The sequence below is a fragment of the Canis lupus genome, chromosome 5, assembly GCF_048164855.1.
Source record: "Canis lupus baileyi chromosome 5, mCanLup2.hap1, whole genome shotgun sequence".
In the NCBI taxonomy this organism is placed as follows: Eukaryota; Metazoa; Chordata; class Mammalia; order Carnivora; family Canidae; genus Canis; species Canis lupus.
In genome coordinates this window covers 26,836,534-26,858,775 of record NC_132842.1, presented here as the reverse complement: position 1 = coordinate 26,858,775, position 22,242 = coordinate 26,836,534, and the positions used below count along the sequence as shown (strand labels likewise).

Sequence of the window (22,242 nt, the reverse complement as noted above, 5' to 3'; positions counted from 1 at the left end):
TCTTTCCTTCCAAATCTCAAATGTTTTTCTCGTTAACGTGATAAAGTAGTTGAATTGATATATTCCCCAAGTTTGTGTAGAACTTATCATCTCTGACTTAGTCTGTGTCTTCTGCTTCATATAGTACATCTCTTTGGGAGAGTTGAATTCCTCTTGTGTAGCAAGAGGTCAAATTATTGACCCATTTACCTTTTTATACATGTGATGAATTTTATTGCCTTCTCATCTCAAGGGAAGCACAGAGGGGCCTAGATTTCTGTTCAGTATAGTCAGTTACCAGGAAAAAAGATAATGAAAGAGTTCTCTCTACTCCGTGCTCTCATTTCTGACCGTTGTGGTGAGTGTCCTCACCTGTGCCTAAGGGACACCCCGTAGATCCCCTGACTACCACCTTGTCACCACCCACATCAGGAATCATGCCAATGGTTGGGCTTTCTGACTGTCAGCTGGTGGAGAAGGAAGCTTTATCAGGCCTTCCAGCAGTGCATTCTTGCAGAGATTTTCTCTTCTTCCTTAGGTTAGTACCTTTCATCCTTCCAAAAGAGCAATGTTTGAAGGATTAGAGTAAGGAATACCTCAGATGAATATCTAGAAAAAAAGGTTTCCAGGGAGAAGGAACAGCAAGTTCAAAGGCGTAGTGATAGGAACATCAGTAGGAGGAGATGATGGCAGACGGGTGGTTAGCACCCATCTCATTTCCCAGCAGCATAGTAACAGCCTTGTACATCTGCTCAAAAACTTTAATGGATTGCGATTGTCTGAAGAATACATTTCAGATGATTTAACATACATTCAAAGTGTTGTTCAAACTGGACTTGCCAATATGTTTAGCATCACTTCTTCACCCTGCTATACTCCTCACTTTAGTTGTAGTCACTTTTTTCCAAGACAAATCCATGTAGATCCCTAATTCTTGGTGGTTGTCCCAAAGCTCTTTTGACCTACCAAAGCTGGTTTCATTCTTGAAGGTTCAGCTCAAATGCTACCTTCCTCCAATATCCCAGGGTAAATTTAATTACTCATCTCTCTGTATTTCCACAGCATTTTGATTATATTTATACTGGAACACTTATCTAATTATTACCTATACTTTAGACTAATACTTACATGACTGCTTCTCCCACTAAATTATAAGCTTTCTGGGCCAAGGGCCATTATGCATCTAATATATTCATTTTGTTGGTTATTAAAAGAGAATTAACTCTGAACCAATTATTTTGTAGACTTTGAAAAAGAAGATGGGCAATATTTATGCTAGATTATCTGAGCATTTATTTTCATAAGCAAAGATGTCTATAACCAGATGGTATTTCAAGGTTCTTTCCATTATTGCAATGCTGCATTCCTACAGAGCGTTTCAGAGATGTGAAGTCTAACTTTCTATAGATTTTTGCCTTTAGTGGTCAGGGTGATTCAGAGTGAATTACACACTAGGAGTACCTGAGGTCCCGCTGTAAATAAGTAGACTCTTCATAGCCCTCTGTCTCCTAGAAGCTGGAATTTAAAAATCCATAATGTAACTAACCATATGAAGTCCTCATGCCACTCCATTTTAAAATATTTCAAAAGAGTTAGCTTCAGGAATTAGCATCAGGATCTCTGTAACTGTGGATAACCTCAAAGGAATATTATTTGCAGCTGCCAGGTAACTAAGGATGCCAGTAGTTTAGATGGACTGAAAATAATTGGCAACTCTAAAGAAGTGCTGAAGATACAGGAGGAAGCACCTGCCACTGCTTTCTGAAGAATCCCTGCTTCCTGCCATTATCACTTCCATACCAGGTATTCACCTAGAGTGAAGATATTTGTATCCTATTTCATGCCCCTCTTAAAGTGGAGACAGATCCATCTTTGGTGTATTTGGCAGTGAGAGTAGCAAAAAATGAAACAAAAATTCTTGAATTTAGACTTTTTCTTTGAAAAGCTGTGTCTTCCAAAGAACAATTACATGAAATCCATCTTAGTAATTCTCTGGAATAGGACACATGGGAAACTGTCCCTGTCTATAAGTGGATTTTCAGGCAGGTGATGGTCATTAGGCTTTTTTCCATATGATTGGAGTTTGTGATCCAGCCTCCACTGTCACACAAGTCTAGCTCAAATTTTGTTTGCAAATACAACCAAAGAAGTAGCCCTGTCTTGCACAAAAAATTGAAATGGTTTTGAAATGATGCTGTCAAGAGTAGTCAACTGCAAAAGGAAAATGAAAGAGACAGCAGGATTGTTGTATCCCTCTTACTCTCCCATAACCTCTTCCTCCAGTCTTTTTTCAACACAAACACATTCACTCATGCACACACACACACACACACACACTAATTTATTCAGAATGACTGAGAGATATCACAAAAGTATATTGAAAATTCAACAGTAGGAGAAAGAAATGGACTGTCTTTGAGTTTTATTCAAAAAGGTATTAGCTGTCTTTTACAGCAAAATTGAACAAACAGGCTGCCGATATATATATACACCATATATATATATATATATATATATATATATATATATATATATATATTCGAGTAAGGTTTTATATATATATATATATAAAACCTTATTCGAACAGACCCAACAAATTCAAATGTTTTGGTCTCTACAAAATACTCAAGAATAGTATAATTAATATAAAAATGAAGAACTTACCTTTAAAAATTAATCATCTAAAGATGATCATTATAAACTTGAGAGTTTGATCTTTAATTTGGTGCTTAACACAGAGGAGTCATATTCCTTTTTAAAAGCTTCTCATAATGTTTTATGCAGCCACTATAAATTAATTTGAACTTTGCAGGGATAAAACTCGTTGAAAATATTAAAAGGAACCAGCCACGAGGTAGGATGACAGCATGAAAGGATCTCTGAGTTGGAACCAGGCCACCTGGGTTATAGCATTTGTGATACTTATTAAGCTTCCTGGGCCTCCTCTAAAAGGAGGTAGTTGAGTTAGATGCTATCTACAATCGCCTCAGCTCTGGAATTTTATTTTTATGTAATGGATTGAGTAGTGGGGGAGACAATTATGTTATGAGTAATAATCATAGGGCAGTGTGGCTCAGCATCACCTAGGAATTATTTGAAATGCACATCCCCTGGCCCTGCTGCAGACTACCGACATAGATCCTGTGTGGAAAGGCCCAGCAGTCTGAATTTTAAAAAGCCCCCCTGGTGATTCTGATACCTGCTCCAGGTGAGAACTGCTTATCTAAAGAGCATGCTTCAGCTTTCAGATCTCATGCTGCTCACGTCACAGAGACACTAGTTGAATTTGTACTCATTCTGGGCTAAGAAAGGCACATCTAGGGTAGATGGCAAGAGACGAGCAGCTTGATACCCCTGGGACAAGAGGCCTCTGGGCTAGAGGGATGGCCTGAGTAAATGTTAGAGATTTAGCAGTTGGCCCTACTATCCTTGCTTCATAGTTCATAGTGTTCCCTAGTATTGGAAAAAAAAAAAAACATTATTTATTTAAAAAATATGTAGTACTAAAAATTAGTTTTCAAAATGCAGTTTAAGCCCTATATGCTGTCTTTTAGTTTGGTCCTCAAGCAGTTGTCACCATACCCCAACATCTAGTCATTAATAGTTTTTATTAATATAGGTTTATAAATAACAGACCAGTCTCATCGGGTTCTCACCTGACCCTGGACTTAATTTGGGAAAAGGAAGATTTAGTTGGGAATAGATGGGTAGATGGTTCTCCCATTGCATATGTCAGGTCATTCTGTATTTTAAAGTTTCGCCTCTCACAATGTTGCAAGGGTGTTTCTCAGTGATTCTGGGTCTGATTGGAGGATGTTTGTTGCAATTTGGTGAGCTTCCCTCTTTGGATTGAGGCCAGACAACAAAGTGCGCTTACTGCGTTGTAACCCCACCACTGCTTATCTCAGGCAGCGTCCACCCCTGCATCAGCACAACTGTGGCCACAGAGGCCCCTTTGATCTGTTGAAATCTTGCCCCCACCTCCACCAGCGTGGTCTTTTAGCAGCTCACAGAAGCACCCCCCATGCCCATCCACGGCCCACAGATCAGCAGTGTCTCATTAGTCTACCCACATGTTCTGCCCAACGCATCTGGGCACCAGACTCCAGCTCAGTCACTGGGTCACAGTTTTGTTCTTGGTGTCTGAGTATGTTGTCACTGGCACAGACTGAGTTCTGCAGGTGGGATGCAGCCCCCTACAGGAGTGTTTTTTAAACCTATGCCATTTTAATTTACTTTGGGAATAGCTGTCTGCACCTCAAATGCGCCTTTCATATTTCACGTCACATCCGGTTACTCAGGGCAAAACATGTTAATGTTTAGTTGTTCTGGGATTAGGAAAATAAAACAAAACATGGTCTCTTAGCTACATCAGCCGAACTTGATGAGTGTGTGGATGTGTGTGTTTCCCTTAGCTACATCAGCCGAACTTGATGAGTGTGTGGATGTGTGTGTTTCCCTTTCTCCTAGGAGAACCAGCTAATATTAAGACAATTCAAAATAAAGTGTGTGTGTTTTCTTTTTCTGAGAAAGCAAAATAGAGGAAAACTGTAATATCTTTTGTGAGCTACATTTGCCCCAAGGCATTTATCATAAAATGCACTTTGTTTCTGATTACATCCCTCGGACATTTGGGATGAGGAAGCAGCCACATTGGGAAATTGTCACACTATCACAAGATCCTTTGGTTTATAATGGTTTTATCATTTTTCTCCTTCTGACCAGAAAACTCTTGGTTCAATTCCATTTGAATGTCAACAATAAAAAATAAAAACAGAGCAGAAACTTCATGAGCAAATGTTCAAACTTCAGGGGAAAATAATCAAAGGACGAGTTACCCCTACGTACTCACCTAAAGATACATAATACTGTTTGATGTGCACATACAATTTAATATGACCTTCTACAAAGCTAAAATGTTCAGAACAAGAAATTCATCATTTGAAATATTTAGAAAGGAGGTTTTATATAATTCTTTCATTTGAAACTTTTCAGAACAATGCCATCCCTGGAAAATACAAAAATAGCACAGTTCATATTTTGGTGGAAATAGATGTTTGGGAATATGTCTTCCCAAGATCTTTCATTTGTAATGGTAAAGGGGAGAAGAAGAGAAGGGCCGTTTGTCTGGTTTCCTAAAACAGGCTCCTAAATGTAATTTAAAGAAAGTAAATATGACGGCTTTAGGTCATCAATCATTTCTAATGATCACTCTTATTTTAACAACAAGGAAACAGAGACACAGGTGGGCAACAAGTCACAGATGACCTTGTGATTTGGTTGCACCAGACGAAATAGAATCCCAAAGGTGTCTTCTTTCTGTGCTTCAGCTGCTGGCTTGTATGAGCTTTTTATTTTAGTTGTGTCTTGGCTATACATTTTTAAAGCATATAATAGCATGCAACCCAGCAGGGTTTGAATGTGATTAGACCCAAGTGAAGCACCATTAAAAACTGGAGACGTGTTCAGATGACATGACATTTTGAATGAGTGCCCAGCGTAGACCCCAGTGTGTTTGGCTTTGTGTTTGTACTTGTTTCTTTTATTCTTAAACCGATATCTTTTCAGAAGAAAATGTGTTTTCCTGAAACAGCTAATAGGATGCTTCATAAGTCACATGCTATTTTCAGGACCAGGGAAGAACAGCGTGTGTTATGGCTGAAGTGAAAAACATCATTGCTGAGTTTCTCAGCCTCTCAAAGCTCAGGTCAAGGCATCACCTTTGATTTTACTTTTCAGTTGTTATTAAGTTTTCTCTCTTTTTTCTTTGTTGACTCCCTTGCAGGTTTTCTCTAAGAACCAGCCTTGATGCAGTTACCCACAATCTCTCATTGAACTTTAAGGATGTAATAGGCTAATCAACCCAAACCTACTAGTGCCTGTGGAGCTAAGACTTGGTTCTGTGATTTCAGTTCATCTGAAACAATTTAGTGCACTAGTTGTTTGTGCTATGCAAAAAGCCCTGCACCAACCACTGTTTGAAGACTATTTTGAAACTCTTCTGTGTAGCTTGCCTTGCCTAAGGAAAGCTGATACGTTCTGTATTCTCATAACATAAGTGGAAATGGATGTATGAGCATATTTTATACATTTGGTTTATATTTTACAGTATTTGATTAGTTGTGCTGATGTTTTGGGGGTTTCGTTCTCAAGGAAACTATTGACTTAGACCATCTACAGCATTGTTCCAAACAATGTTATATGGACAAAAAAAGAACCAAAAAATCTGCCCTATATCATAAGCTGGCTTTAGATAATCTGAATATTCCCTATAGCCAAAACATTGCATCCAAAGCTGTTGCTATGAAAGACATTAAGTAAGGAAGTAGAAGGAGTTGACTGTTAAATTTCCTATGAAGTTACAATTTAGGTGCACTGTGGTAGAGTCAACCAAAAAACAATTGTATGTGAATAAAATCAAAATACATACCTTTTGATTGAATATGTTTGTATGTGAATAGCTTTAAAATCATAGCATGGAAGTTATAACTATAGGAGGGCAACTAGAATTTGTTGGCGACCTCTTAGGTTTCATCTGCCTCAAGGTTACTTTCTTTTAGAGTTCTTATATCCAGTACCCACAATGTAGAGATATTGATAGTGGAATCAAGAAAATTAATTCAACTTTTTATATCAGTCAGGCATAAAAGACGAGGACTCTAGATAACCAATCTAGCATGCTGTTTACTGCTACATGCCACCTCTCATCATCTCTGTTGCAGTTGAGCCTAGTGGGATCATTATTTTAAAACTTTCTTTTATGAATTCTCTCATCCATGCATCTCCAATTGAAGATTATTGGTTCTGGAAATCAAAGATTTCTATTATTTGTTTGATTCAAAATAAATCAAAATGACTTCATTTTGACCACTCACATGAAGATCGAAAGCCTCATAACTTAGGCCATGGCATCATAGTTATACATGGTTCTAACACCATGGAAATTATAGAACCCAAAGGAAAATTTTCATATTTATGGTGCTAGAGATCACGTTTTTGAGTGCTTTTAGCACATAGATTCTTCTTAGTAAGTGTAAAATGCTGCATATGTACAGAGAACTTGTCAGCTAAAAATGCTTGAGGCTTTAGTCTGCATTTCAACAGGATGTGTATGAGCAGATGTTTATTTCAACACTTCATCAGTTGAGCTATCACTGTATATTCGCCTAAAGACTAAGAAGATAAGGGCTGAAATGGAAGGAGGAGTGAACAATGAAAGACACAGTGTTACCCAGCAATGTTACTTAGATTGCTTAAGAAAATACAGCCAAAGGGCACCTGGGTGGCTCAGTTGGTTAAGTAGCCAACTCTTGATTTTGGCTCAGATCATGATCTCAAGGTCCTGGAATGGAGCCCAGTGTTGGGCTCTGTGCTTAGAGAGGTGTCTGCTTGAGATTCTCTCTCTGCCCTTCTCTCTCTCTCTAATAAATAAATAAATCTTAAAAAAAAATACAGGCAAGAGGAGTTTGTAGGAATGGGTAAAAAATAATTAGCAGTGCAGTTTTTTACTGTAGGTATTAATTGTCCCTGTGTTCCCCTTTGAAGAGTTGCTTCTTTTTTAAAGAGTTCTTTCTGTAAAGAACTCAGCACTGCTCTTAATTACCGTAGCAAGGACTAGTGGTACTCAGGCCCTTACTCTAAGATTGAGGGATACCAGGGTGCAAAACATCTTTGAAAGGAGAGATACACCTGACTTGGCAGAAATAAAGGAAAATGAACATTTATTCAGTACCTACCTATATCATGTTGGCTATATGTTCAATAGTTTCATGCATGCTAAGTCATTTCCTACTTTTAACATTCTTGCATTTCTTTGGTTATTTTTATTTAGATATTCAAAATTCAGAAGGTTTAAATAACTTCATGCATGTTCACAATGCTAATAAGCAGTATATGTGGGACTCCAGACTCCAGGTGTGTGTAACTCCTTATTTTGCTACATCATGACACCTTCACAAATTATTTTAGAGCTGATGGTACTTAGGAACAAGAGGCAGGAGACCACTTTATTTTTAAAGTAAAAGCTCCATGGGTAGGGCAGATGGAAGGAAGTAGAGAAGGCTACGGTTTGAGTCAGAGGCAATATTCTGAATACTTTAACCAGCATAGGCTAATTTATCAGAAAAGAGAGTAACTTTAGTGACTCCAGAGATGCACTCGTGCTTATGAGCCAAATACTGCCCCTCAGCTCCTACCAGTTCTGTCTATAGTGCCTTATAATTTAATCTCTCTCTTGAGGAAGAGGGTATCTCAGAGGAACAAAACTTTCATGCCATTCTCTGATAATAAAATAACAGGTAGCTTATATAACCTGTGTTCTTCATTGTCCTATTCTGTTCACTCCTGCTTGAGTACACTTCTTTGATTTGTGATTCTTTACTTGTCTCCATAAATATTGCTGTTTTCTATATCCCCAACCTCTGCCCTCTTCATTTTGTATTTACTTACCCTCCCCATTTTGGGGCTACCAGCCTTTCCTGGGGAAAGGTGACTCACAACACCTCCAGATTTCATTTCTTAAATCAGTCATACCTTCCACTCACACCATCATGCCCACAGCGGACCTGCTACTCCTCCTGTGCTACCTCCTGTAGCAGTACCCCATTTGGTCATCCTCGACACCCCTCTCTCACCCATAGTTCCATTTCCTACCCTTTAGTAATTGCTCTTTTGTCTTCCTTTCTCAATGTCTACACCCAGACCTCTACAAGTGTACTGTCTGAGCTTTGTGCAATCCCTTGTCATCACTAACGTGTATAATTTCAGTAGTTTCTTAATACATCTTCCTGTCTTTGCTCTTGCTCAGCTCAATTCATCTTCCACACTGCTCCACAGAGCTTTCTTAAAAGCATAGAAACAATTAGTTGGCACCTTGCTCTTCTTCTCACTTTTCCTAACATTCACCATGACTACCCAGAGGTGAGTTTGTTCAGGTCAGCTTCTTTCAACTCATTGGGAGAAAAATTAGCTTAACGTGAAAAGCTGAGGGTAATACGTCTGAATGGGCAAGGAAAACAAAATATTATAAAAGCATTTGTCAGATAAAATGCACCTTAGCAATAGCACAAAGAAAACTTCTTGCCTACAGAAGAAATTTATGAGGCTGAAAAAATATGGGCCTAATGCAGAGAGGTAAATTGGAAATCTAGATTAAAAATATGTGTGTGTGTTTGTGTGTACCTCCCAAATTAAACTTAATTGAACTAGATTAAACTGAATTAAAATTGATTAGGCCAAAGCTGACATCATTATAATTTTAATAATAATTAATAATGTTTATTGAACACCTAGTTGACATAGGGTAAGACACCATCCCTTCTTCTGAGTTTATAATACAAATTAGAAAGGGAGAGACTAAGAGTCTGCTAAAAAAATAAGAGGAGAAATAGGCCTGGGGGAAATGAGTTCTAATAGCACTGACTCCATTAGGAGAATAGCTTTGTTTTATAATGGAACTAAGTAACTGCATAGAATGTTGAATTCTTTGTGATTATTTAAGGGACCAATAAGGCCCTTTATCTTAGAAGAGTAGTTACTGGTAAGATGGAAAAGTGTTAGTCAGTTTTTATAGTAAAGCAAAAATCACGTGAATAAGCTACAAGGTATAACGAACCATCTCATTTGGTGGGGAATAAAAGCTCAATATATAGTAATAGTACTTGGCAATGGTACTTTCACATATACGAACGTTGTATGTATATATATTCTATACACATGTAGAAATTTCCCATCAGTCCCTTGTCCCCATACATGCGCAGTCTCTCCCATTATCAGTATCCCCACAGGAGTGGTATATTTGTCACAACTGATGAACCTACACTGACACATCATGATAATCCAAAGTCCATAGTTTACAGCTCACCTTTGATGTTGTACATTCATAGATTCTTTTTATTCTGGTTTGAATTTGTGGAAAGTCAAATTAATTGTTTATTGATTTCAGTTTTTAATATTAAGTTTATCGATTTCTTTTTATTTTTCAAATAGTCATTAATTTGAAGCATGATTAAAAAGAAAGTTGAAGTATTTTTCTTTGACCTCTTATAAATGCTTTAAGAAGCTGATTTCCAAAGAATAATTGCTATGTCTTAACAATGACAAAATCTTTGAAATAAGTAAGTTGTTTTTCAGAATTTTAGTTTATTTTGCCTTAATCAAAGATAAACATAAACTTCCAGGAATAGAAATTTTCCAATTGCTAAGATCTACCTCTTTCTATTTAAAGATCTCTTTGTCACTAGTGAAGGCTGACACTCTCTTTAACATGATCTCCCTTCTCTCTTGAGTCATATTGGAGAGGAGATGCACCCCGCCTTTCTCCAGCTTTGGCTGATGATCTGTGAGCTATCCCCTGGGGAAGATGTCAGAAATTTATTCATTGCTAATGTCAATCATTGATTTAGGCAGACTATGTTTTCTTCTTATAAAAGAAATCCTTCAATAAATATATAATGTGCGTAGCTTTGTAGGAATAAAGAGACCAAAGCCATGGCTCTGGTCTAGCAGTCACATTTTCCTCTCACTCCCCAAAAGTAAAGATGCATTGTTCCACTCTCAAGTGGTTTCTTAAGGATTCAGAAAAAAAATATATATATATATATACAAATTTAGGCTGGCAAGTAAAAAAACATGCATCCCTTGTCAACAAACACATCATGATTTCTAATAGTAGGGAAATACTGTGTATGTCAGAAATGGGATGGACCAATCAAAATTGTATGAAATCAGGTATGTAAATCATGAACTTATGGCCCTGTTTCTCCTTAATAGTATGAAGATTATAACTTTTTTAAAGGTTAAAAATAAATTCCAAAAGGTAACACGGGAGAACATTTAGATGATCTTGGATTTGGCAATGACTTTTTTAGATATTACACTAAAACCATACTTCATTAAAAAAAATAATAAGTTGGACTTCATTAAGATTAAAAATACTCTGTGAAAGATAACTTAATAGAATAAATGCACAAGCCGCAGACTAGAAGAAAATAGTTGAATATTGCACATATGAAAAATGACTAGTTTTCAAAATATACAAAGAATTTTTACACCTCAATAGAAAGAAAACAACTTAATTAAAAATGGGCAAAAGATCCGAACTCATAAAGATAGACAAATATCAAATAAGCATATGAAAAGGTGCTCAACATCATATGTTATTAAGGATTGCAAATTAAAATAGCAAGGAGATACCACAATATACCTATTAAGATGGCAAAAATCTAAAACACTGACAACATCAAATGCCTGAGAGAATGCGACCAGCAAGGACTCTCATTCACTGCTGGTGGGAAAACCAGATGGTAGAGCCACTTTGGGAAACTGAATGGCAGTTCCTTACAAAGTTAGTCTTGCCATAGCATCCAGCAATTATGCTCCTGGTTATTTACCCAAATACATTGAAAATGTGTGTCCATAGAATAAACTGCACAGCAATATTTGCAACAGCTTTATTCACAACTGCCGGAACTTGGAGACAATCTAGATATATTTCAATAGGTAAATGGATAAACAAATTGTAGTACATGCATATAATGGAATATCATTCGGTGATAACTAGGAATGAGCTATTAAGCCACATACACACACACAGACATGGAGGAACTTTAAATGTATGTTGCTAAGTGAAAGAAGCCAGTTTGAAATGACTGTATCGTGTATGATTCCATCTATATGACGTTTCAGAAAAGGCAAAAGTATAGAGACAGTAAAAAAGATTAGTGTTTGCCAAGAGTCAGGGAAAGGGAGGAATTAGTGGAGCACAGGGGATTTTTAGGGCAATAAAAATATTCTGTTAGATACTGTAATAGACGATACGTGACATTATGCTTTTGGCAAAACTGATAGAACTCTCCTACACAGTGAACTCAATTGTAGATGGTCTTTAGTTAATAATGTATCAATATTGGTTCTCCAGTTGTAATAAATCTACCACAGGAATGCAAGATGTTAATAACAGGGAGAGCAGGAGGTATGGAGATAAAAGGATATATCGAAACTGTAATTTCTGCTCAATTTTTGTAGAAACCTAAAATTCATCTAAAAACAGTCTATTAAAAACAAATACACTATTGACTTCATCTCGTGGAGAATTCTAATACTACCATGTCCACTATTCTTGTGCATCCCTAAACCATCTCTGTATCTGGTAGTCGTCAAGCATAGTATGTGGACTTAGGGAAGAGTAGATGTTCTCCAACAGAAACTTTTGTGATATAGTCTGACAGAGGCATTATTATTATTAGAGGTGGGTTGTTTGTTTGTTTGTTGTTTGGGGTTTTTGTTTTTGCAAACAGCAAAATGATGCTTAATCTACTGAAATAGGTACTTGTCTTATGCTTTTATCGTGATGTCAAAGTACTCGGGATACATGATATTACCATGTTTTCCACCTTTTATTTTGGTTAAGGTAGTTGGCTTTGAGCTTCTAAAGCGGGTCCAGTACTCTGTAGAATTGATGGCTGAGTGATCAGTAGGAGTCTAAGCAGCTCAGTAAGTCCAACCCTGTCACAATGAACCAGGTTAAGAGGAAGAAAGCAGTTGGCTTGTTGCCATCTTCCCCCTAGCCTGGCTTTCCAGGCATTTTATTTGAATTACAAAAGACAAAAACTGATGAAAAGAGTTGGTAACATAAAGACCATGTGAGCCTCATAAGGCCATCTTTTATAGTGAAATAAATAATGAAGTAAGTGGGATACAAGTAAACTTTAAAATTGCAGTGACATAATAAAGTAGAAGTCTTTTTTCTAACTCATGTAGGAGTCTTATCATTGGCGTATGTTGGAGGATGAGTTCTAAGATCCTCGGTCATTCAAGGACCCAATGTGATGAAGGTTTTCTCATCCATGATGAGTAGCTTTTATAGTCATCATGGCGGCTGCTATCCATCTAAAGGATGAAAAAAGAGAAAAAATAGCACATGGAGGATATTGGGGAACAGTGGAGGATATTTGGGAACAGGTGCATATTACCTCTCCCCACATTGCATTGGTCAGAAATGAGTCACATGGGCATATCTAAGTACAAGGAAGGCTGGGAAATACGGAGATAAAGGACATAGTTGTGTTGACATAGGTATAGATATAGGTACAGATATAGATACAAAGATCTCACAAATACATCTTAATTCCTTATACACATTAATTAACACTGTGCTAAGAAGATAGGAATGGAATGAAATTGGAGGGAAATAAAATTTAATGAAACAAGAGTGAAACTTTCTATGAGAACATGTCATGTCTTGAAGAATATGATTAGCACACCTCTCTGTAGCTGAGATAAAAATATATATATAAAAAGAAAAGGGAAAGTTAGGGTAATCCTTCTAAAAATGGATGAATTTCTCTCTCAACTTGTTGAGAAAAGACATCATAAGATTTCTTTCTATTATTTTAAGTTCCATCAATTTTTTTTTCTTTCCCAGGAGAGCTAATTTCTCACTGCAGTCTTGAGTCATGACAGATAATTAGGAAATCTGGTCAGGCTTTTGCGGTACCATATTTCTGCAATTTTTATATTGTTATAAAATAGCTTCAGGGGAGACACACATACAAAAAAAGGATAATCAGGGTGAGAGTGCATTAGCCTAAAGTATAATTTTATTGTTTTCCATCTGTTGTAATTATGAAAATAAACTCTTTTGTACTCTGATCAGCAGGATAAGTCATCAGAAAGATGCTCGTGTCTTGCAACGTATCTTGTTACATGTTATAAATAAGAGCATCCTATCTGTATGACTTTTTTTTTTCTTTTTCCCTTAGGAGCAGAGCCATTGCGATCTTCCCATTAGAGGAGTCATTTTTCCCCCCAACCAACATAGCTTGAGGGAATAGTATTTGTTTCAACCAAATCATGACTGCATATGGGATTTAGATTTGCATTTGCACATATTTCCAAGGTGACTGAAAAAGCATCATTTTAAGAAAAGAACAATTTAAATATCATAGTTTGGGTGATGTGTTTTCTCTCTACATATTGATTAAGAATAATGTATGTGCTTTATTTGAGAGTGTCAGAGTACTCAATGAGCATCCTTCAACTGAATTTTACAGTGACACAGAAACTGAGTCAAGAAAAATAGACTCTATTCTTCCTCTCTCTCCTCTCATATTGCCTAAGCTACTGAAAGTTTTTTGTTTAAGGTTTATTTATTTATTTGAGAAAGAGAGCTTATGCAATAGAGTGCGAGTGGGGGGAAGGAAGAGAGAGGAAAGGCTTTGAGCAGGACCAGGAGGAAAGGCTTGATCCCATGACCCAGAAATAATGACCTGAGCCAAAATCAAGAGTCAGGTGCTCAACCAGCCGAACCACTCAGGCACCCCTAAGAGTTTTCTTAAAGCATGAGCTGATTATTTCATAATAGTAAGAAATAATTTCGTTACATTACAGAGAATAACCATTATCAACTGCCTTAACTCAACATTTATTATCTCCAACTTCAGGGATTTAACTTTGACACTGATGATGTAAATACTAAAAAAAAAAAAAAAACTAAATTTTCCCTACAGTGTCATTTTTATCTTTCCCTAAAACAAACGAACGAACCTGTGAAAAATTAATGGCTATTTATCGACTCCTATTGTATTGTAGAATCCATTTTTTAGAGTGTCTTCAAGCTTATCACAAAATTGAGCAGAAGGAATAATAAAAATAAATAAATAAAAATTAAAAAAGAACAAAATTGAGCAGAAGGTAAAGAGATTTCTCCTGTACCCTCTGCCCCAAGACAAGCATAGCCACCACCATTATGAGCATCCCCCATCAGAGTGGTACATTTGTTACAACTGATGAACCTACCCTGACTCATCATCATCCCCCTGAGTCCATAATTTACATTAGGGTTCACTCTCTCTGTTGTTTGCATTCCTGGGGTTTTGACAAACATATAACGACATGTACACAAAGATCTGGTGTCATACACAGCAATTCCATTGCCCTAAAACTTCTGGATGCTTCGCCTAGTCGTCACCTGACCCATAAGCCCCAGGAACTACTGATCTCTTCGCTGTTTAGTTTTAACTTCGCTAGCATGGCATGAAGTTGCAATCATCCATTCTGTAGCCTTTCAGGTTGGCTTCCGTCACATAGTATTATGCACTTAGGTTTTCTCCATGTCTCTTTCTGGCTTGATAGCTCACTTGTTTTTAGTACTGAATAATATCCCGTTTCCTGAATGGACCACAGTTTATTTATCCATTTATCTCCCGAAATACATCTTGGTTACTTCCCAGTTTTGTCAGTTGCAAATAAAGCTGCTATAAATATTTGTGTGTATATAATATATACTTAAGAAATTTTAATTCCAGTAGAGTTGATAGTGTCTTGTTTGTTTCAGGTATAACAATATAGTGATTCAACAAGTTATACATTACTCAGTGCTCATCAAGCTAAATACACTCTTAATCCTCTTCACCTATTTCACCCATTCCCCACTCACCTCCCCTCTGGTAACCATCTATAGTTAAGCATCTGGTTTCTGGCTTCTCTTTCTCTCTCTCTCTCTCTCTCTTTTGTTTCTTGAATTTCACATATAATTAAAATCACATGGTATTTGTCTTTCTCTGACTAATGTATTTTGCTTAGCATTATACTCTAGATTCATCCACAATTCTGCAAATGGCAAGTTTTCATTATTTTTATGGCTGAATAATATTCCACTCTAAACATATACCACCTCTTCTTTATCCATTCATCTATTAGTGGGTCCTTCCCTACTTGCTTTGCTTCCATCATTTGGCTAATGGAAATAATGCTTCAATAGAACATAGTAGTGCCTATGTCTTTTCAAACTAGTGGTTCATATTCTTTGGGTAAATACCTAGTATTAGGGTTACTAGGATCATATGGTAGTTCTGTTTTTAATTTTTTGAGGACCCTCCATACTATTTTCCACCATGGCTGCACCAGTTTGCATTCCCACCAACAGTGCACGAGGGTTCTTTTTTCTCCACATCCTCACCAACACTTGTTTCTTGTGTTTTTGATTTTAGCCGTTCTGACAGGTGTGAGGTCATATCTCCTTGTGGTTTTGATTTTCACGTCCCTGATGATCTTTTCCCATTCAGTAGTTTGTCTTTTAGTTTTGTTAATTATTTCCTTCGCTGTGCAAAAGATTCTTATTTTGAGGTAGTCCTAGTACTTTATTTTTGCTTTTATTTCCCTTGCCTCAGGAGACATATCTAGAAAAATGTTGCTGTGACCAAATGTCTGAGAGATGAATGCTTGTGCTCTCTTCTAGGATTTTTATGGTTTCAGGTCTCACATTTTGGTCCTTAATTCATTTTGAGTTTATGTTTGTGTATGGTGTAAGAAAGTGGTCCAGTTTCTTTCTTTTCTTTCTTTCTTTCTTTTTTTTTTTTTGCATGTAGCTGCCCAGTTTTCCCAGGACCATTTATTGAAGAGACGTTTTGTCCATTGCATAATCTTGCCTCTTTTGTCAAAAATTAATTGACTATGGGCGGCCCTAGTGGCTTAGCAGTTTAGTGCCATCTTCAGCCCAGGGCATGATCCTGGAGACCCGGGATCGAGTCTGCATCAGGCTCCCCCTGCATGCAGCCTACTTCTCCTTCTGCCTCCTCTCTCTCTCTCTCTCTCTAGTAAATAAATAAAATCTTTAAAAAAATTAATTGACTGTAAAAGCATAGGTTTATTTCTGAGCTCTCTATTCTATTCCATTGATCTATGTGTCTCTTTTTATGCCAGTACAACACTATTTTGATTATGACTGGTTTGTAATAAAACTTGAAATCTGGAAATGTGATACTTTCAGTCTTGTTTTTCTTTTTCAAGATTGCTTTGGCTATTTGCAATCTTTTGTGGTTCCATACAAATTTTTGGATTGTTTGCTCCAGGTCTGTGAAAAATGCTGTTGGTGTTTCGTTAGGAATTGCTTTAAATCTGTAGATTGCTTTGAGTAGTATGAACATTTTAACAATATTTGTTCTTCCAAACCCTGACCGTGGAGGTGTCTTTACATTTATGTGTGTCATCTTCAATTTTTTTTTCTTTTTTCTTTTTTCTTTTTTCTTTTTTTTTTAATAAGATTTTATCTATTCATGAGAGACCCAGAGAGAGAGGCAGAGACACACACAGAGGGAGAAGCAGGCTCCATGAGAGCCCTAGGTGAGACTCGATCCTGGGACTCCAGGATCACACACTGGGCTGAATGCAGGCACTAAACTGCTGAGCCACCCAGGTGTCCCTCATCTTTGGTTTCTTCCATCAGTGTTTCATGGTTTTCAAATATAGGTCTTTTACCTCCTTGGTTAAGTTTATTCCTAGTTATTTTATTACTTTTGGTACAATTGTAAATGGGATTGTTTTCTTAATTTCTCTTTCTGCTGCTTAATTATTAATGTATAAAAATGTAGTGAATTTCTGTACGTTGATTTGGTATCCTGCAACCTTACTGAATTCTTACCAGTTCTAATAGGTTTCTTTGGTGGAGTATTTAGGGTTTTTGAGATACAGTGTCATGTCATCTGCAAATACTGCAAGTTTTACTTCTTCCTTAACAATTTGGATGATTTGTGATGCCTGGGTGCCTCAGCAGTGGAGTGTCTACCTTTGGTTCAGAGAATGATCCTAGTCAAAGGATCAAGTCCCGCATTGGGCTCACCGCGAGGAGCCTGCTTCTCTCTCTGTCTATGTCTCTGCCTCTCTCTCTCTCTCTCTCTCTGTCTCTCCTGAGTAAATAAATAAATAAAATCATTAAAAAATAAAAAATAAATAAAACAATTTGGATGATTTTTATTTCTTTTTGCCATCTAAATGCTGTTGTGAGGATTTCACATACTATGTTTAATAAGAGTGGTGAGAGAAGATCCTTGTCTTGTTCCTGACCTTATGGGAAAAGCTTCAGTTCTGTATCACATACAATATATTTTTTGTATTATTGATGGGATAAGGAGGGAATAGAAACAAAAAAAAATAGATTTTTAGATTTTTGAAGGGACTCCAGAAATCATATGGACAAGTGATTTTCCTGAATCTAATTTTCAGAAGTCTCTTGAGAAATGTCTTACAATACAGATTTTTGAACTAGTGAATAAAGATTTTCAACAAGTTTCTTAATATTTCTAGTCAGCAGGCAGATTTGAGAACTACTGATCTAGGCAACATACTTTTAGGAACATAGAGTCCATAGTGCTTAAGTCAACTAGGCAGTTGCAGGGTCAGGGCAAAAGTAGAAATGTGTTCTTGTTTTTAGCCCATATGACTATATAGGAGAAATGAATGAATGAGCATGGTCTTTTTTACCATTACCCATGATAATATTTTTTGACATCACAGGAATCCTTGATGCACTTTCTCTACCTTAACATTGTGTGGAAACCAAACAAAGTAGTGAATATGCATTCCTAATTCAGAAAGCTCTGAATGGACTCAATTTCTCACAGAGTACAGTACTGTGAATTTTCTTCCTTAGGGTCTCCTAGTTGATTCATGAAGAAGGTTGCATAAATGCTTTGATTTTCAATATTAATCAGATTGGGGGGTATTTGAGCAAGGGGTGCCATTTACAGTTCTCTAAAGACCCTGACATGAGTTAGATTTTCAGGGGATTATAGACTCAGAGGAAGGACCATGAAGATGCCAACTCATAGCCTAAGGGAGCTATAATGAAGGTGCTCCTAATATTTTTGTTGATTTCAATTATTCTGAAGAAGAAGACAGACAATACCTTACTATTACACCTGTGCTTTTATCCCCAGACTCCCCAAATCCATTATAGTTTAGTCTCATGATTTCAGCAGATTCCTGTGTTGTATACTAAATGTGATTTAAAAAAAAAAAAAACTTATTGGGGATCCCTGGGTGGCGCAGCAGTTTGGCGCCTGCCTTTGGCCCAGGGCGTGATCCTGGAGACCTGGGATCGAATCCCACGTCGGGCTCCCGGTGCATGGAACCTGCTTCTCCCTCTGCCTGTGTCTCTGCCTCTCTCTCTCTCTCTCTTCCCCGTGTGACTATCATAAATAAATTTAAAAAAAATAAAAAAAACTTATTGTAATAGTATACATACTATCTACAGCTTTATAAGTATATTAAAATAGGATAGCCTTTAGGAAATAAAGGAATGAATAAAAGAACCTCCCATCTTAAGCCATTCTGTATAGGGCTTCCTAAAGTAGAGAGGAAAATATCACTTCCTCTTGCCTGGGACATCTCAAGGAGGGAATGAGTAAGGACAACCAAATGCGTGAAATGACAGTAATTACTTTGGTCACAAGAGATAAACAGCTCTGGATGGTGCAAAATCCATTTAAAAATATCTAAAATATAATCAATCTTAAGATCCCTCAAAGGGGAGATTCCCTGGGTGTCTCAGTGATTTAGCGCCTGCCTTTGGTGGAGGGCATGATCCTAGAGTCCCGGGATTGAGTCCCACGTTGGGCTCCCTGCATGGATCCTGCTTCTCCCTCTGCCTGTGTCTCTGCCTCTCTCTTTCTGTGTGTGACTATCATAAATACATAAAAATTAAAAAAAAAAAAAGATCCCTCAAGGGGGATACAACTTGATAAACAGTTTACATGACAGGTTTCATGTGCAATTTGAAGGAAGAAATCTTTCAAATATTTCTGTTTGGGTTGTGATAAATGGATAGATTTTTAAATACATATTGAAGATGGATAGTATTTGTAGATGAAGAAGAGGAGGGGAAGACTATGATGGCAGACTAATGATATGGGCAGTAATGAGTGAGTCAAATTGGCAGGTGCATAGGGGTAAAACTCTAAAGATAGGACATAATTAGCTTGCAGTTGACTAGAAAGTGTGGATTTTTAAAACAAATTTTGTAGACAATAGCAATCTCTGAAGGTCTTGTTTTTTCTAAAGATTTTATTTATTTGACAGAGAGGAAGAGTATAATCGGGGAGGGGCAGAGGGAGAGGGAGAACCAGGCTCCCCACTGGGCAAGTAGCTATATGGGGCTCGAGCCCAGGAGCCCAGGCTCATGACCCCCGCTGAAGACACTCAACCAACCAAGCTACCCAGGTGCCCCAATCACTGAAGGTCTTTTAGTTGGGATGTGGCATGGCCAGAACTGTAGTTTAGGAAGATTATCTGCAACAGGACATCGGAAATGTAGGGTGGTAACATAAAATACACGATAATTTCCAACCACCCTGTGATGATAAATCCCATCAAAAACTATGTGGTTTATAATTCTAAGAAATGTAAAGGGCAGACCTGTTAGTGAGGTGCAGTAACCTCGTGCCTTCACTTTAAATTCACATACATAGATCTTCATGTTTCTCTCTGTTTATAGTTTGCTTCAGGATTCTGTGCCTGCCTTTTCTCTCTGCTCTACAGTGATCCCTATTTCTAGAAGTGTTCTAACCCTTTTTAATGCTTAATGTCCTTCTGGAGCTTCTCTGTTTTCATTCTCCCCAGAATGCAAAAAATACTCATTTGATTTCCTCACCTTTTAAAATAAAGCTGCTCTGTCCATTTTATTGTATAAATTAAAATTCATTAGCTTTGGAAAATGAAGTGGAAAATACAAAGTAATTTTCCACGGTCTCAATACCCAAAGACAACCACAGTAAACAACTTTATGCATTTCAAACAGTCTTTATCCCATCAATAATATTCAGTTTATTACAAGTTGGGGAATATACCATGCACAAAACTTGAATTCTATCTTTTTATCTTACCTATGAACATGTTTTAGCCACATGGATTCTTACTGGTTAGATGATCTCTCTGTTTTATTAGAACTGTCAGCCTCAAAGTGGGGTCTCCAGGCTGGCAGCATCAGTGTTATCTGGAAGTTTGTTTGAAAAGCAAAAATTTGAGAACTACTGTATTAATCCTGTCAAGTGACTGTGTTCTAACAATTACCAGAACAGAATACTGCTAGCTTTAATTTGTTGTTCTAGTATGACCTCTGGCAGGATTGTCAAAGGCAGATATGCTAGACAGCTGTCAAAAGGTGTTTTTTTTTTTTTTCATTTTTGTTGATTTCACACACCCCTCCCCCAAGAGAAGACACTTGGTCAACTGGCCCATCTGTACAGATTCCCAGATCCCAAGGATCCATAATAGTTTATGATTTTTTTAATAATATTTTTTATTGGTGTTCAATTTGCCAACATACAGAATAACACCCAGTACTCATCCCGTCAAGTGCCCGTCACCCATTCACCCTCACCCCCCACCCTCCTCCCCTTCCACCACCCTTAGTTCGTTTCCCAGAGTTAGGAGTCTTCATGTTCTGTCTCCCTTTCTGGTATTTCCCCATTTCTTCTCCCTTCCCTTCTATTCCCTTTCACTATTATTTATGTTCCCCAAATGAATGAGACCATATATAAAGAAGATGTGGTTTATGTATACAATGGAATGTTAGCCATTAGAAATGACAAATACCCACCATTTGCTTCAACATGGATGGAACTGGAGGGTATTATGCTGAGTAAAATAAGTCAATCGGAGAAGTTTATTATTTTAGTAGACTCCGATGGTGCAACTGACTAAAAGTATATAATAAATCAATTTTGTATTTATTAAGTTTCTTTTTATAAAAAATACCAGGTTTTGTCTTAAAATTCTCATTGCCACTTAAATAAGCATATTTGAGAAAAGTCCTGGGATCTCACTTAGCAGTAGTGATTCAGTTCAGAATTGCCATGTATAGTTATGGGGCCTGTGAAAAGCACAACCTCTGGGAATGCCATCACTTAGACTGCAGTGTAAATAATGCCTCTGGGAGTACGCAATACAAGGGGCTCTGGCTCCTGAGTTTACGTAAGAAAGATGGGCAGTAGCAACTAATCTGTCTGGCACGTCTCTAACTAATTTCCCTAAAGTAGTGCCTGATGTTTATCCCTGATAATCTCTATCTTCATTTCAAACTGGCTGTTTATTTGTGGTGAGATCTTAAATAAGAAGCTTCTTCATACAGATTTCTTAAATTTATTTAGGCAAATACATTTTTATTACCATAAGAATGGCCACTATTTTATTTTGCATAACTGGCACAGGAGTGCAACTGCTGAATGGGATGATTGAATGGAGGATCATTTAGACATTTTAGAAACAATCACCTGAAATAATCCTTTGGAGTCATTCTGAAATAGTTCGTTTTTTAAGTCTTCCTATTGAAAATTAAGGAACTTCAGAAATTTATGCTAAATAGCTTGACTAATGTTACACTTGTGTTATGTGTATTTACTTACATAATATATTCCAAATATTCATATGCAAGAGCATCTAGCCAGTGTTTCCATGTGGACATTTCCAGGTGTGGTCTGTATGGTATGA

General features: G+C 37.2%; 1 long non-coding RNA gene across 3 annotated transcripts in view; it reads left to right on the top strand.

Moving 5' to 3' along the window:
- Nucleotides 1–22,242, top strand: part of LOC140633395 (uncharacterized) — a 72,835-nt gene that overhangs the window by 11,112 nt on the left and 39,481 nt on the right. The gene's annotated exons all lie outside the window — the stretch shown is intronic.